Source organism: Pagrus major, chromosome 11, assembly GCF_040436345.1.
Source record: "Pagrus major chromosome 11, Pma_NU_1.0".
NCBI classification, from domain to species: Eukaryota; Metazoa; Chordata; class Actinopteri; order Spariformes; family Sparidae; genus Pagrus; species Pagrus major.
The window spans coordinates 29,481,364-29,488,663 of NC_133225.1; positions in this window are offsets into that span (position 1 = coordinate 29,481,364).

Consider the following 7,300-nt stretch of genomic DNA (forward strand, 5'->3'; position numbering starts at 1 on the left):
CAGCTGCTTGTATTAACAAGGGACATTATATACAATAAATGGAGCCTATTGTTATTTTGATTTGCTGTCTCACTGTGTTCATTCAGTAGCTGGGTCATTTTTCATCCAGTTAGTGCTGTGTTTCATATACAGCGTATTTATATATATACATATATTTTCTACCCATTATTTTCTTCACTTCATGTTATCAAAAGCGTTTTGTGAACAGGAGGACCTGGTTTACTTTTAAGTGTCATCTTGCAGAAGCAAACATAACAACATTGCATATATGGGACATAAAAATCTAGGTGAAACCTACTTTAAACTGATCTAATACTTTTAAATATTCTGTTTTTTGCTCTGTGAGAAACACATCAGAATCTTCCATGTGTCCCAGTTTGGCTCGAGCGCTCCAAAACTGACGCAAGTACGAGCTTGTAGCTTCTGTAACTGAAGTCATATTTGATCCAGCACATCTGTATCTGTAGGAAAATAAGAAATGACATTACCAAAATACTACAAAATGACTTAACTCGTCTGAAGTACTGGTGATTAATGCGGGTGTTGGGTAAGTGTGCCATTAAAAAAGACTTTTCTATTTCTACTATTGACTTTTCACAAAACGGGGCATGTCACATTGACATTACATGTTTATAACCTGACTTTCGGGGTGTGGAGGCGATGCTGGTGGAGTTATGGGCAAGAAGGCCGGCAAGCCAGTGACCACAGTTTGATGAAGTGTCTCAACATTTGTTGGTGTTAAACCACTGGATATCGTTAAGGAGACCTCAGGACAATCTCCAGCTGTGATTGTTCAAAAGACGAAACCGGCCGTGACAGCCAAAACAAGTATTCTAAGCCAAAACATGATCTTTTCCTAACCCTAACCAAGTGTTTTTGTGCCTAAACATAACCAGAGCATTATCACAGTGTTGTCACAACATAACATTGAAAACTGAACCTAAAGAAATGTAAAGTTGCAGCATACAGTATCTACTGTTTGCAGAAACATACACTGCCAACATTTATCCTGGCGACTGGGTTGACATGCATGATATTGCTCATTTTGCATGTCGTGACCCACAATCATGTAACATCCTGCAGAGGAAAGAGGTTGGGCAACCTGGTTCTGTATCATACCAAACCCAGAAATAGACCTACTGGACCACCATTCCTCGTTTGGCATCAAAACCACTTGGTTAGAAAAAAATGATAGTTTTTCTTAAATAGCTACTTTAAAAGTATCACTAATATCAAACCCTGGTGACCCACCTGACCAACCTCCGGTTTGTGTGGATTTTCTGACTCTTGGCTCTATGTTCGACCTTTTCTTCTCTCATTATCGCCCCCTGCTGGTACTGCTGAGGCAAACAGTGACACCCACATGCTGTCCTCTAGTGGATCAGTGGGTCTATTACATGCTGTGGCATTGGACTGGGCTGGATGATAGACATTTTTCCTACTACTTACTTAATCTGAAACTGGATTTCCTCTGCATCAATGTGACACAGTGCCTCGATTGATCAGGCATTTAATCAACTAGTTGAGCCAAAACCAACTTTCTCATCTTGTAATTTCACTATAAACGTTTTGTTCAACTGTTTCTCTCTATCTGTGACATTTATGATATTTAGACATCAATTTAAAATGCAATTTAAATATATGATGAGAATGATCCTCTTAATCAGTATACAAATGATATTTTCTATTAATATCCTATTTTCAATTATTTTGTGTCTTGTGGGTAAAGTTCCATTTACGTCCTGGACCTCAAATGGTTACATAGGTTGTGCACTAATAACTGTGTGCAGTAGAAATTCCCTGCATTGGCCCTGCATAAACTCAACAACATCTCTCTTTACTGATATTTATTACTGATATCACTTTTTATGTTACAGTATGTCTTGCCACAATATCCTGTTTCAACAGAATGCTAGATCCCCTCTGCGGCTTTATTGTGACTTTAGTGGGTAAGTTTATTAGCTCCCCAGTCTGAAACTTTTTGTATTCCCCAAAGTACATTTACTTTGGAAGGCAGCACCAGTGTTTGTGTGTGTGTGTGTGTGTGTGTGTGTGTGTGCTAGTATTTCTTTATGACTGCTTGCATCCAGATCCTGAAGGGAAAATAAATCCTTCAGGGGGTCTCTGTTTCCCTTATGCACGCATAACAGACGTGAACTGCAAAGGAAACGCTTAAAATAAACACATGTAAGCTTTCCTCACATGCCTCCTCAGGTAACCATGACAATGATGATTAATTTGCCAAGGGAAGTCTTTTTGCACGTTGAATGGCTTCTGCCCGTATTCTGCTCATACAGCAATTGAGGTCTGTCCATGAATAAGTCAGTAGCACAAGTCTCTCTGTCTCTTGTGCAGCTATTTCTTCTTCTCCTTTTCTTCCACCCCACACTGCCCATAGTAAGCTCTGCAGCAGCATCAGCAGCAGCTGTCTCAGAGGATGAAAACGTAGGGCTGAACAGTCCCTTCCACATCTTTCAGTGCTCCGCTCGGGCTAAATTACACGTCGTTGCAGCCCAATTTCATCACAGCCACTTGTTTTGTCTCCTTTTGATTTGTTTATTTGCCAGGGTGTTATAGCGTTACGCAAAACAATATGAATTTTGCAGAGGGGCCACATTGCTTCCAACGCTTCCCCACAACATTTGAAGATGGCAGCTTTTTTTCTCTTTGTCACTTGTGCTGCTGAAGACCCTCTTTTTCAAGGGTATAGCATCCTTGTGCTGCTATTTATAGACAAAGTGTGCACACCATAGGGAGAAGTAGGTGTGTCTGAGCGTGAGTGTGTGCTTTGGGGCCTGACTTGATATTTGAATTGATGGGTCATTTAATGAAGAAAAAAATGGAGGAGAGTAACAAAAGACCAGTAATTTTCTGTGCTAAATAAATACACTTAATACCCAGTTGCGTTTAGTTAAACATAAGACTCAGTGAGGACTCTAACTGTCACTTTGCTATTTTGTTAAACACTGGTATCATCCCTGGTTTGACAAATTAGCTGTTTTCTGCCAACAGTGGATTGATAGGTGGGTGGATGCTGTACAGAACGTTCCCCACCAAACTTTCCTCTCTGTGAATTGCAGATATAGCTCAGTCACTCACATGTTGAGCGTCTGCTTGTCCTTATTATCCTCCAAGAATGCCATCCTGCCTGTTGGCCCTTATTTGCACTGCATTGTTTGGATGCTTTTTCAAAAAAAAGACAAAAAAAAGGCTGCATGTGCTGGTTGAAGAATGTGACACATGGCGCCTAATGGCATGCATCAATGACATGCCAGCAGGAGAGCGAGAGGCTTCCTTCCTTCCTGCCAAGCTTTGCTAAAGTTGGAGTCTCACCCCAAACAACAGACCAGGATAAGTCCTCAGATAGGGATTAGAATGAGAGTGAATCACAATGGGGGGAAAACACGAATAAACAAACACTTTCTGTTGGATTTGGTTTTGGACTTTGTTGGACACACAGGCTAAAAAAACACATGCAAATACCCGTGCATGCACGTTCACATTCACACACGCGATTACATGCACTCTTCCCAACATGTGTGTTAGGTGATGGGCTCACTGAAGCTGAAATGTTTATGAATGTGCAGGGTTTATGTATTCCCATTGTTTTGTTTGTGAAAACTGGTAAATTGGCAAACCTGAAGGTATTCTACGGAATCTGCCGGCTGTATAATAACACAGAAAAGCCTCAACATTTTCCTCCACATAATCGTTGTGGTGGAAAACAGTGCATGCTTGATTGACAGAGCTTGTTAGACGGCTCTTATTTTTCCAATCAGCAAAGTAATTATAAAGGCAGCCTCTTGGGTTCCCCCCCATGTAATCTGGTCACAGTGGCTAGATCACCCCCTGATAGGAGAGTGATTGCCGAACTCCCTCGGATACGCGGGCTATAAGCTTGCTAGCGCTCGCCCTGCTGTCTTCATTAATGGAAATATCCCAAATGTTCCAAAACATGTCTGTACAGTCAGCTCTGTATACACAGTGATTCATTTTGCAACTAACAAGCTACAGGAGGCCGGGAAATAATGTAAACACCTTATGGAAAATAATAATCCCTGAGGTAATGTTTTAACAAACACTGCTACGCGGGAGGGTTTTGTTATGGTAAATAACAATTACTGTGGCAGCATATGTCATCTGTACAGAAGAGATCAGGCTGGCAGTACTGTGATTTGTGTTTTCAAAGGAACAGGAAATAATAGGATTTCTACCTAAAATGACCCTCCATTGTAGCAATATTTTCAAGGGTGATTTCTGAGTTTAAGTTCTTTATCATTGAGTTTTTGCTCACTAATCAAACGTACTGTAAGGAACTTTTAGCTGGTTATCGAATGGTCTCTTTAATACTGATACCCCTATATAATCTACATAAGCAAACCATCAGTGAGAAGATTGGCTGTTTCTGTATACTTAATATGCTTAATGCCTGTCACCAGGTCAGATTCTGACTCATTTGGGTTTCATTAAGTCATAAAATTGTAACTCTTTTTTTTTTGTGCAGTGCTAAGAATTCAGGTTTGAATTCACGGGTCCGACAGTCTGAGGAAAGACTCTGCTCTATAGTCGGTGGTACGGCACTGAAACAAAGTTTATGAAGATTTTCATGTAAATAAATATGAGTTAAGTCACTATCTATCAACGAATGAGGTAACACAATGATGATTGAGCCTATGGCCTACTGACAAAAACCCTTGCACTTGCTATAATACCAAAGATGTACAAGATGTGGAAAATATCACAAGCAGCACGAAGTTAGTGACACATTCACCCAGCAGTGGTTGGTCGGCCAGACAGAGCAGGTGGTTTGCATCATAATGACCGGAGTAAATTAGCCTAATGTTAGACAGTGAATAAGCATATATTAGTGTTGGGCCAATGAAAAACGCCATCACTCGTCACTGATGGCTGACAGCCTTGGACTACTAATCCCTGACCATCGTAACATCGTGATGTAAAAGGCTTCCCAGCAGAGAGCGCAATGACGTGGTGTGTCCCCTCAGAGTTGCCGTAGGACAGAGTTGTTGTTGTTTGTGATATGTGGGGAGGGGGACGGCCTTCCATTCCGAAACACCTCCATTGCGAAACACCGCTGTTCCGAATCCGACTTTCAAGTTCCAATTACTTCCCAATAGGGTTAGGGTTAGGGTCAGGGGTTCCCCAATAGCCTTTTCAGAATAACGGGGTCTTTAGAAAAAATGGGAAACCATGCCATTATGAGGAATGGAAGTCTATTTTCGGAACAGCTGGGTTTCGGAAAGGCGGGGTGTAACCGTGGGGAGAGAAAATGAAAAGAAGTATGTTGTTGCTCAGTGCACTAACATTACATCTCCATGTCCCGTTTATTATTTTCTGATTAAACCAGCTCAGTTAGGAGAACCCAAGACACTCGGTTAAACTTGTGGCAGCAGTGTCTCTTTTCCCACGGTCATACTGTCCTGCCGCTTCCTTGGCTAATCCACCAAAGTTGTTTTATGCATATGAGGCTGAACAAAGCATGTTACAGACATGTGGTGCAGAGACGAGGACGCTTTTAAACCTGACACAGGGATGTATGTCTGTGGTAACAGGAGAAAGTTTCCTCTGCAGGGTGAGACAGTTGGAGATTCATGTCAGAGCAACCGTGGGGAACAACGGCTACAGTGGTGAGCTAATACGCAACTGCTGCCTTATAACAACACTGAGGGGACACGCTGCCTCAAATTCATAAACAACGATGTCATCGCCCAACCCTATGTATGTAACGTTACTTTTATAGCAACTATTATTTATTCAGTAAATAGGAAGTGTTATAAATACTGTCTCAGAAGACATCATTCCCTTTTCACTTCCATGTGGTGTTGTTATGGAGGCGTGGCGAAGCTGCCAACTGCCAACTGACTGAGGTCACACGGCGACACTGGATCTCCGGGAAGCGGTGAGGCCCAAAAATACACCTGCAATTGCCGTTTCTGGAAATCTTTGAGATTGCCACTTCAACCATAATGTAAAAATGACATGTTATGGTTATGTTCCAGGCTTCTTCTTGGATCTAGCTATTTCCTGGCTTGAAAGCAAATACGTGTATTTCCAATAAACCTTTGTACTGACTTTAATCACAGTAAGTCATAGTTTTTGTAATGAGTTTTGGGGAAGCTACTTTAAAAGCTTAACATTAAACTACTTCAATCTGGGAGAAGTTGAACTACAGTAAAGCTATCCTGAACCAAAACAAAAACACCAAAAATAAAAAATAAAGTAATTAACTATGAATAACTATAAACATATGAATGGAGCTGAGCTATCAGCAAGTTACTGCAAAATGTAGCTAATGAAGTCACAAAAGTCCTTTTAGGCAGGTCTAGCCCCTTTTGCAAGGCCCACAGGCTGTTTTTTGGGGCAAACAAGCCCAGGAGCCTATTTAAATGAATGGGGAGAGAGCCAGAACTTCACTTTCACTGGTCACCAGGGCATAAAAACTGCACATATAGTATCAACAGCCAAATCTGATAAAAAAAAACTAAAAAACTAAACAATGCTTAAAAAGTTTGATGACTTTGACCCAAAATATGGTTTAGAACACCTATGGCTCAATCCAGAGTGCCATGACGTGAAGTAGTGTAATAAAAAAGTAAAATAAAAGTTTGCATTTTCATTTTTCCAGCTAATTTTACGATTGCCTGAATGACTGATATGTCTGAGTTGCCTTTGATTGCCCTTTTTGATCAAATATCAACTAGTTAACATTCAACATTATCAACCAGTCTGACATATTTCCTGACACAGCATTTGGTTCCCCAGCAGAGAATATACTCAGAAGTGTTTCCACTAGCATGCACTGGATTATACATATAGATGCATTCATCATAATATGAGTTGTGATATAGTGTGAAGCGTGGAGGATAGCTTTCTCGGTGGTAGTGAGATTGGTGTGGGGGGGAAAAAAGCTGAGCTATGGGAAGCCAAATTGTCACGTTTGTAATGGTAATGCTGACCAAAGCAAACCGATGGCACAGCCAGTTAAGGCTGAGGTGCTGCAACCTTTTTAAGATGCTGAAAGCGTCCAGGCCGCGACAAATACTCGGCTGATCATAATGCATTGAGGAAACCTGCTTTTTAAACCTGCTGTCAAAAGCTGCTAGAATCAGACCTTACTATGTTTTTGAAGGTGCAAGGTGTCTGACAGCCGAGAAGTCAGACGTGTTTTTAATTCGATGTAAGAGAGGTAGGGCAGCACACTTCCTGACTCAGGATGTGGCCAAATGGATGAATACTGCTTTTTGTTCCACAGCTGATCAGTATGCTGGAGAGACGTGCCTTC